This window comes from Capsicum annuum, chromosome 4, assembly GCF_002878395.1.
Source record: "Capsicum annuum cultivar UCD-10X-F1 chromosome 4, UCD10Xv1.1, whole genome shotgun sequence".
Taxonomy (NCBI): domain Eukaryota; kingdom Viridiplantae; phylum Streptophyta; class Magnoliopsida; order Solanales; family Solanaceae; genus Capsicum; species Capsicum annuum.
This window is the reverse complement of record NC_061114.1, coordinates 97122504-97132423: the sequence shown is the minus strand read 5'-3', so window position 1 is coordinate 97132423 and position 9920 is coordinate 97122504. Positions and strand designations below refer to the sequence as shown.

General features: G+C 35.1%; 1 non-coding gene across 1 annotated transcript; it reads left to right on the top strand.

The window, feature by feature from the left end:
- Positions 1 to 6438: 6438 nt before the first annotated feature.
- Positions 6439 to 6544, top strand: LOC124898239. The gene has a single exon (XR_007055215.1). It is a non-coding gene; the product is annotated as a small nucleolar RNA R71 (small nucleolar RNA).
- The last annotated feature ends 3376 nt before the right edge of the window (positions 6545 to 9920 follow it).

Here is a 9920-nt window from a genome sequence, read left to right as displayed (position 1 = left end):
AATCAAGACCCTTCGATCGCGATAGCAACATCTGAGGGTCGTATCCTTGAACACCTCTTCGGCCTTTTGTCCTTCTTTTCTCATTTCTCTTCATTTCTAGCTTCTACTTTGTTCCTCTTTTACCAAATTTACCTACAAGATCACAAACACTTGAAATCAGTGTATTTCGTGTAAAATTAGTCCCACATCATCAATTTAATCACTGTAGTGTTCAAGAAATAAGATATAAATGAGTGGTAAATTACCACTCATCAACACCCCAAACTTAAAGATTTTTCTTATCCTCAATAAACACTACTTCACACTCAAAGATACTATCTAACTTTTAAGGTCACGCTTTTCAACCACATGGCCACCATGATTTTGAACTTTATTACCACTAACAATTAGTCAACAATCATGAGAACCGCTAACTATACAACTCTCCTCAAATTCAATCACCCTTTAGAGAATGCAAAGAAATCTCAAGAATAATCAAACAACAACAACCAATTCTCAAGAAGTGACTCTCCATCAATATGAAATCAAATATGCTCCTTTGCCTTTCTTTTGGAAGATGTCAATACACCATTCAATCTTAGTCTACATGCCTCCTCATTAAAGTATGTCCTAAAACACCAAAATTTCAACATGCAAAAAGGTATGAATGTGTAAGCACTCATACTCACAAAGAATTTCTAAATGCACACAAGTATCATACCATATGCTTGCCCTTATTTTTGATCGTTACTAACTCAAAAATACTTAGTTGGAGATCCCAAAGGACTTTTTCAAGCTTGTAATGTAAGCTAAGGGAAGGGTAGGATAAGCATTTGGGAAAAAATGATTATACCCTCCTTGAACTCCACATAAAACCAATTAGATCAACTTGGATTACTCTCTACTTCAGTTATTTATAAATCACATATGTGCCTATCTTTTTTACCTTAGTTTACCCATCTTTTGAAAGCATTCTCGATTTATTTCTTTCCTTATTGCAATCACATGTTTTTTCTTTTTCTTTTTTGTTGCTTTCTTTTTTTTTTCATCATTGATTTGCTTTTAAGAACTCATTTACAAGATTATGGCCATGATCACCTCTTGATAGTTCCACCATACCCCCAAGGAGGATAGGGAGCTAGAGAAGGATAACTTTTAAACAATTTGAGGCTTGTAATATGGTTTCCAAAGAAAGGTCAATAGGGTCAAAATGGGTGACAAGGGATACCATTCATGTTCAGGTAGGCTTTTGAGGCTAAAGTGGTTTTCAACAATTACAAAGATAACCTAAGATCATTTATCTAACCACACATAATAAAGATTAGCTTGGAAAGACCCATCGAGCAAGTTCTAGATAACACAAGTAAGCATAAGAATTATTCGACTAATGCTCACCACACATAGCATGCAAACTATTCTAGAAGGATCAATTATATTTCCTACTTAAGAATGAAAAAAAGATAGTTATCACATTATAACCAGCTAAAGATTTTGGAGTCACAAAAATAGGCAAAACATTGTTACAAAACCATTCAATTCCACGCCCTTGATTTTCACAAATTTTTTTGATGGAGGGGTATGCGCACTTCACCATATAAAATTTACTATCGCTAGCACCAAGAAAGACACCATTTTGCATTCGGGCTCTAATAAGGGAAATACTTATGGATACTCAGACTTCACCATAGTTGTCACGTCAATCCTAATTTGCATTGCCACAGGTACTTAGACTTCCCCTACATGTATGACTCCAACACCTCAACATAATGGTTTTCCCTTAAGAATGTCATCACTCAATCTATTGTAGGAAAAGGCTCGTCCAATATCAATATCAAAAAGAAAACTAAAAATCTAGAAATGAAAAATGAATACTACATAAAATCACTTCAAAACATAGGCACTAGGGATACCCAAAGTAAAAAGCAAATCATCGGAATAACATAAATCTATACTAAATGAAAACCAAATCATCCATATATTACAAACCAAATAATAATCATGAATCAAGTTATCCAAATATTACAGACCAAGTAAGAAATAAATATGGAATCAAGCCTCACTACATATCATGAAAGAATTGAAGATTACAAGGGGCTCCCTGAAACCGCATCATCGGCTATAATCACTCCCTGTCTCTTCACTGTCATCAAAATTTGGCTCCTAATCCTTGGAACAACTAGATGGAATCACATCATTAATATCAACTCTTGGAGAGAGAAGTCTCTCTCTTAGCTTCAGGACCTTTCATAAGCCCTTCATCTATTCCACATCTGGGTGAAGAACTTGTCTCGCCTCTTTTCTCTTCTCTTTATTCTACCATGAGACTCACTTCGATTTTTGTATGATTTGGCCAAAGATGTGTAGGCCTGCTCCAATTTAGATATGGAAAACCCTTGTTCTCTCTAATTATCTAAGAGCCTATCATAGTCACTTTGAGAGACGTAGGAGGCATGACCTGTGGAATACTACCTGAAGCTATAGGTAGTTTAGACACCAAGTCCTAGACTAGGTGCATCTGATTAGAAAAATACTTAAATGGCCCTTATGAGAATGGCCTACAAGAGTTGAGATCATCACCATCTACTTACCAAAATTGATCTTTCTCTTCTTATTTTTGGAAGTTGCACATTCACCACACATCTTCAATGGATAAATAGGTGTCTTTTGGGAAATCTAGTTATCCTCCTGATATTCCTCAACTTCAGCCTCTTACATAGTTCAGTGATCAGAGATGGAAACATTATTAGCATGGGTACGCCTTAGTTCTTGTAGTTTCAAAACTCCTAATCACCAAACTGCCAACATTCAAAGAAGTGTTATCTATGGCGCATGCTACCATCTGGGCATACATAACAGGGATGTTTGTCATGTTGGTGCTCAAAGAGACAGGGCTACATATAATGGTGAACCAAATTTGAGCTTTTATCACAAACTCATTTAGGATGATCCCTGTTTTTGTTGTCGTCCATGCGACCTCTCTATCCAGACACAGTTGTGAGGCAATCCAACTCCCTGGGGCACAATCTTTTGACTTAAACTCTCTTGGTTTGGCATTCAGTAACCCATATATCTCATTGATTACCTCAGATTCAAATTTGACAACCTTGACCCTAATTCTCATGATTGATTTGGATAGATTTATGGACTCGAGGTTTGTGTAAAACTCCCATACCCATTGTTTATTTGCTAGGCATGGCTCCGAGGCAAAGTAAATCCAGCTTGTTGCTTGCAATCTTTGATAGAAGGACAGGATTTTTCGGTCACTTTCTCCATTTAGATGCCTCGCTTAGGGAGTAGCTTCTTCCTAGTCACATCCTCATAGTAAATAGTCTAATAGTTGGATATAAGAAAGCGAGTTTGGTCAAATTCTACAATGTTCAGCTTTTTGAAAACCTGAAAACAACACACAAGCATTAACCATCAAGATTATCCTATGAAAATAATGCTATGTGACTGAAAAAAGCTATAGAAATGGCTCAAGGATCATATTAGGGCTTAAAATAAAAATTCAGGATTTTGGGCAGGCTTGCCAGACAAGCCTCAGTCTCGCGACCGCACTCTACGGAGTCTCAATTGCGATACCTAAAAGGCCTATCAGACAAGCCTCAGATTTGTTGTTCGCACTTTAATGAGTTGAGATCACAATATATGAAAGGTCTGTCAGACAGGCCTCAGGTCTTACAATTGCACTGTGTCGAGTGGAGATTATAATCATGGAACATACTTCACAATCATACATGGAACAAGAAAGATGTACAAAACTAAAAACATGGAACATACTTCATAATCATACAAGAATGCCCTCTAAATCATTTCTACCCCAATTTATGTTCATGAAAGATGTACAAAACTAAAAACATGGAACATACTTCATAATCATACAAGAATTCCCTCTAAATCGTGGAAAAACTATCAAAGAACTCATTTGGTAATTTTATCAAACACTTGGTGAGAACCTAAATTTCAAACTCATTTTGAATAAATTTGGGTACTTAAGATTTCACCAAACATATACACACTATAAGCAACATTAACCATACAAAATAACATCAATTTTACACACTGATTAAGCTAAGAAAACCATAAACCCAAGGTTAGGCCCTAAGCATGCTTCTAAAGATCAAATTTAAGCATCAAAGAGGAGATTTGAAAGACATATCTGGTATTTGGATACAAATGCGGATGAATAGCACTTTTAAAACTATTTGTAAATGGTAAAATTTGATGGATTTAGGGTATTTAAAGAGGAGTGTATAGTGGAACAATTTTGGAAATAGTTCCCTTTTACAACTCCTCTGGTTGTGATTGCGATCCATCGAGTCACATTTGAGATATCTAAGTCTATGCTGGGCAGACCTGATCCTCTGGATCACTATCATAATTGTGATACCCGGCACCAAGTTTATTCCCATATTTTTCAGCTAGGGTGTCTCCGAACTCAATCCTACTCTATATTTTATCTCTTTGCTTATTCAAATCACCTTCTTAATGTAAAGATTTTGTGAACTTAGAAAAGACCAAAATCCTAATCTATTCTAACAACCAAAATTCAAAGGATACAGGCCAAATTTGTGACAATGATGGGTTGCCTCCTATCTAGCATTTGATTTAACGTCACGGAATAATGTTCACTTAGGATCTATTTGTATCTTTGACTTAAAGTAAACCAAGATCAAATTTTATAGTGTTGGTCACTTCCTCATCCACTACATCAATTACCGGGACCACTTGCAACTTCATCGGTTGCTTCTTAGTCTTGCACACACTAAAAGGAGACCTCCTCATTGATATCTCAAAACTTTATCTCTCCATATTCCATATCAACTAGGGATCTTTCAGTGGATAATAATGACTTACCAAGAATGATCGATATCTCATGATCAATTTCAGAATCGAGAGTGACAAAGTCAGATGAAAGGATAAACTGGTCAACCTTTACCAACACATCATACAATATGCTTACAGGCTTATTGATAGAATGATCGTCCATTGAAAGACTCATGGTGCTGGGCATAAGAGAACCCAATTCCAACTTCCAAAATATGGCATATGGAATCAAGTTAATACTTGGTCCAAGGTCACACCACACCTTTTCAAACTTGTGCACCCCGATGGTGCAAGGAAAGGTGAATGCACCCGGGTCCTCTTTCTTCACTGCTATTGTGTTTAACATTGAGTTACTTTAACATTTTGACAATTCAAAAGTCACTTCATAAATTTAGCCTACGAAGGTATTTGCTAAGGAGCTTCTAACAATGGAATGTTTATCGATAAGTTGCTAAATTTCTCAAGAAACTTCTTAAACTTGGTATTGTCTTCTTTCTTCTTAAGCATTTGTTGGAATGGTGGAGGAATCTTAGTTTATGGCAATGGGACAGTTGGAAGTTCATCACTTCTGACACATCACCATAATCACCTTAGGAATTTCCTCATTTTCTCCCTTGTCTTCAACTACTGTCGATTTTTCAACAATCATTTCATTGGAATTTGGAGCCTCCTCACTTGGCTTTACTAGCCACTTCCTTTTTGAACTTTCTTTTTCATCATGTGTCTTTTCATTTAGATTTTCATTGATATCAACCATATTTTCACCAAGAGTTTGGCCACTTCTAGTGACAATGGCCATAACATGAACATCGTTTTTGGGATTTACCACCATATCACTAGGCAAACCTTTTTTCAACCTAGCATTAAGTTGAGTTAAGATTCGGCCTACTTGTGTTTCTAGTTTCTTGATGGATTCCAAATAAGAGGTCACAGTTTGTCTTAGTTGAGAGAATTTAGTTTTGATCTCTTTTACCATTTTGTCGGTCTCCTCTACAAATATAATAATCTAGGCTAAGACATCTTTATTCTTGAATATTTATGGATCAATAGAGCTTGACTCTTTATTTTTAGGCCTTTCATGTGGGGGTATGCACCAGTCATAGTCTCTCTCTTTGTATCTCCAATCCCAATCTTTATGACACTCTTCATCCTGCCAATCTATATCTTAGTCTCAATCCTTCCAACCTTGATTCCCACCTGGACTATATAGGTAGGGTGGGAACCCCCCCAATTGGTTTGAAAATAACTAAATATCCTCATCAAGATTTTTTTTCTCTTCATTATCATAAGCCTTAGTACTCTTGGAATCAATGGCATTGACCGCCTAGGAATAGCTCCCATTACATATTTCGTAAGAAGGCCAAGTTGGGTCATAAATTTTACCATATTATCCTCTCTTTCTTCATCCTTCTTCTTTTGCTCTTTGATTACAAAAGATGTTGCGGGGGACCCCATGAACACTTCGGTGTCCCTTTTATGCCATCCTCTAATTTGCTTTGTCACTTGTTCTAACAAAGTCACCGCCACACTATAAGATAACTTGACAAGAGAACCACCGGCCATATTATTAACCATCTTTTCGTTCAATTAATCCAATGCCCTATAGAAATATGGAGAATCATTTTCTCCAGGACCTCATGATTTGGGCATTGCATTAATTTATCATTGAAACTTTGCCAAACTTCATACAATGGTTCACTACTAAGTTAGCAAAAATTTGTGATCTCATCCCTTAGCTGCAACATCTAGGAAGGAGGAAAGTATCTATCTAAGAATACATCTGTGAGATCAACCGATGAGGTAATAGATCCCACGGTTAAAGACCACAACCATAAGATTTTTTCTCCTGTAAAAGAGAATGGGAAAAGATGTAACTGGGTTGACTCTTGAGAAATGTGGGCTAGGTCAAATGGAGCGCATGCATTAATAAAATTCTTCAATTCTAGATTAGAATCCTAATGCTCTTGGCCTCCAAATAACCCTTTTATTTGAAGTAAGTAAAGCATCACAACAATAACATGGAGCGCTCCATTTCCTTTCATGGGTGGAATACCAATAGCACTAGCTCGACTCGCATCTCCAAGATGATCCATATCCTCAAGCCTATCAAAAATCCATCATTACTACCGTGTTGGCTCATGGTATCATGTATAAAATGGTTGTTACCTAACAAATAATGTAAACTAAAACTCTACGGCTAACCAAGGTCACTAACAATACAACAATAGTGAAAACTATGTTTCACTCCATGGAAACGATGCTATTTTGATGCCTCTCAAACTTAGACTCAAATTAGATGTAAGGCGAATACTATTAATATAATTACCCAAATAAGAGTTGAGGTCAAATTCACGAGGGGTGAAGATGTAGAAATTAAAAATTTACAAGTGTTGGTAGTTAACTAAGTATTAACCTTAGTGTGGTATTAAACAATAAATGAAATTAAATAGGGGGGTTTATTTTGAATGATGTTAAACACAACAACAATTCAACACTATTGAGAAATTAAAGGACCGATGAGTGTTACTAAATAGAGAGGAATCCTGGGGTTATGCAATCCTAGGTGGGAGTCATGTATGGGTTGTCAATAATTTATCCAAGTTTAGTTAAGGGTTTTAGGTAGGAAAGATTTGGGGGTATTGGTGTTAATATTTCAATAAAACACCAAATTCCATAAGTGAGTTCTTTCGAAGACCTCAGAAGTGTACTAAATCTACCAATCTACTACCTCAATTAATATCCTTTTTTCTAAGATATGCTATTAAATGAGCTAACTAAGTTATTATTCACAATTGTTCCTCACCTATATCCTCTCTTTCAAGGATGGGTTTATTTTTTCCTCACATATATCCCCATTTTCAAGGATGATATGGGTTTAAGGGTAGTTGGACTTTGCAATCCCCAATTCTCAACTAAAAATAAAACAAAAGCAAAACCCATCACCAACAACTAATTAATTGGACAAACAATCAACACCCATACATTAATCACTACCTAATAAAGCATAACCCTAAGACATAAATTTAGCTACACATGAAAATAAAGAGAAGATATATAACAAGATTAACATGTAATTCATCCATGGAAAGAAAAATGAATATAATCACCAAGCTTTAAATTCAATCAAAATCCAAAATCTCTCTTGGAAACACACCTACAAATTGTTTTTACTCAATAATAGTTTATTTTGCTCTAAAAACTCAAAAATTGAATGCTGGAAACATGAAGGGTTGAGCCTTTTATATCTTGGGAATAAGCAATGTGAAATTTCAAGTTTGCCACTAAAAATTTTATGGCCAGTTGAGTCGCATCCTAGCTATCGCAATCATGACATCTTTTCTGCATTAGCTCTTACAATCGTGGGGCATTGGCTTGCAATCGCAACACTTTTGCTGTCAGGACCCTTTTATAATCGCAACTCTTAAATCGTGATAGCAGTATCTGAGGGTCATATCCTAGAACACCTTTCAGCCTTTTGTCCTGATTTACTCATTTCTCTTCTTTTCCAACTTTGACTTTGTTCCTCTTTTACCAAATTTACCTATAATATTAAAAACACTAGAAATTAGTGTATTTTATTAGAAGATTAGTCTCACATCATCAATTTAATCACTGTAGTGTGAAAGAAATAAGATATAAATGAGTGGTAAATTTCCAATTATTGCATACGTTAGTTGAGCTAATGATGTCAAATAACTAACCCTATTAGGAGGGTTGTCTTATACCTTGTCAAGGTATAAGACCTATCTATATATTTGTGGATCCACTAAATAAGTATTTTAGGATAATGATCAACATATATTTGTGGTGAAACATAATCCTATACTGGCACATAGTTCTAGGACTTGGGTTTCTTATACCTATATCTACCCGCTACTAAATACTACTTCCAAAATAATTCATCTAATTATATGCTGAATAAGTGATTTAATTCACTATCTGTCAATTGTAAAGATTGAAACATTATTAAGTTGATGTCTTGAAAACTATCACACTTTACCCTTTTATGGATGTTGAATCTATTTTTCTTGAACATCTATAATAACACTATAGTTATAGTTTCAACCTTTAAACACAAATCTCAAGAATTATATGCAAGTTTATATCACAACTGAAAGAGATAATACCTAATGATTTTCTATTCATAGAAATTATTTTGATGTTTATAAAGGCTAAAACCATCAAGAAGAACTTTAAAAGTGAAGAATTTGATTCAAATAACAAAAGAATAAAGTATGGGTTTGTAACCCTAACTATGATTTTGAAATTCATAAACAAACTCTAAAGTTTTTGAATAGGGATGAACGGAAATCTCATTGAAGTGTACGTACTTGAGATTAGAAGAACTCATGGAGAGAAATCTTGAATTTGAAACTTTTGGAGCTTTGGACTTGAGAACCCCCTTTTTCTATCCGCTCTTGTATTCTGTGAAGAAAAAAGGAGTTTGGGAGAGATTAGTGATGTTTATTCTAAGAATATAACCCTTATTGAGTGTTTTAAGGTGTGGTGAGAGTTTCTCAGATATGTAAAGGACCAACTATCCCTCAAAAAATGCATTAAAACTACTGAAAAATCATGTGAGACAGTCCAGGTGACATACCATCAATCCCTTGGCAAATCATCATACCAACAATCAAATTTTGGCTAAATTTTGATCTTAATAATTAGATTTGAGGGTTATATTGGTGAATTACCACCCAAGTGATGGTTCACCTGACGGGTCAAGTGATGACTCGTTACTTTGGTCATCACTTTATTACAGACACCTTTTGATATATAAGGTTAACTTTTTACTCTGCTATTGGATTGATGAATAATTTATGGTGTTGGAAATAATACTATAAGACCTTTAATTTTTGGGTCTTGATCTGTAAGACTTGTCATATTCAAGGAGTTATGTGCGCTTGAAGTTGACCCTAGTAAAATCTAATACAAAAACTCAATCGGTAAAGAAACTTTTATCTTAACTTTGATATAGAAGTTCCTTATGACCTTAATTCATATCCAAGTCTCTCATAATAATAAGAAATTGATCTTAACATCTATTTACAATTAAAAATCATTAGGTTTGGTTCCTTATGAATTTGAAGATTCGTGTGGATCTTAGTTAAGAA